Raw genomic sequence first — 365 nt, forward strand, 5'->3', positions numbered from 1 at the left:
CTGGCAGGGAGCTTGGATGCAGAGGTGCATGAAGTAAGCGGCTGATAAACATCAATGCTGGGCAGCAAACAACAGGTTTCAACATTTAGGGTCCCCCTCACCCTGCTAAGGGGTCTCACAGGCCACATACCCAGTCAAAAATCCAGGCCTTTCTGCACCCACATGAAGCAAAGATGCCCCCAACACTGGGGTTGCTGTGCACTGAACTGCTTCACTGGCTTCGGGACGGGGACGTGGTGGCATCAAGGTTAGGGACAAGTGAGGCCACACTTGCACAGTGCCATAATGCACAGCCACTGCCTGGCTTGATGGACACACTGGGTAATAAAGTGAATTAAAAAAATAAACCTCTCTCTCAGAGCGGG

The sequence above is a fragment of the Mesitornis unicolor genome, unplaced genomic scaffold, assembly GCF_000695765.1.
Source record: "Mesitornis unicolor isolate BGI_N332 unplaced genomic scaffold, ASM69576v1 scaffold137, whole genome shotgun sequence".
In the NCBI taxonomy this organism is placed as follows: Eukaryota; Metazoa; Chordata; class Aves; order Mesitornithiformes; family Mesitornithidae; genus Mesitornis; species Mesitornis unicolor.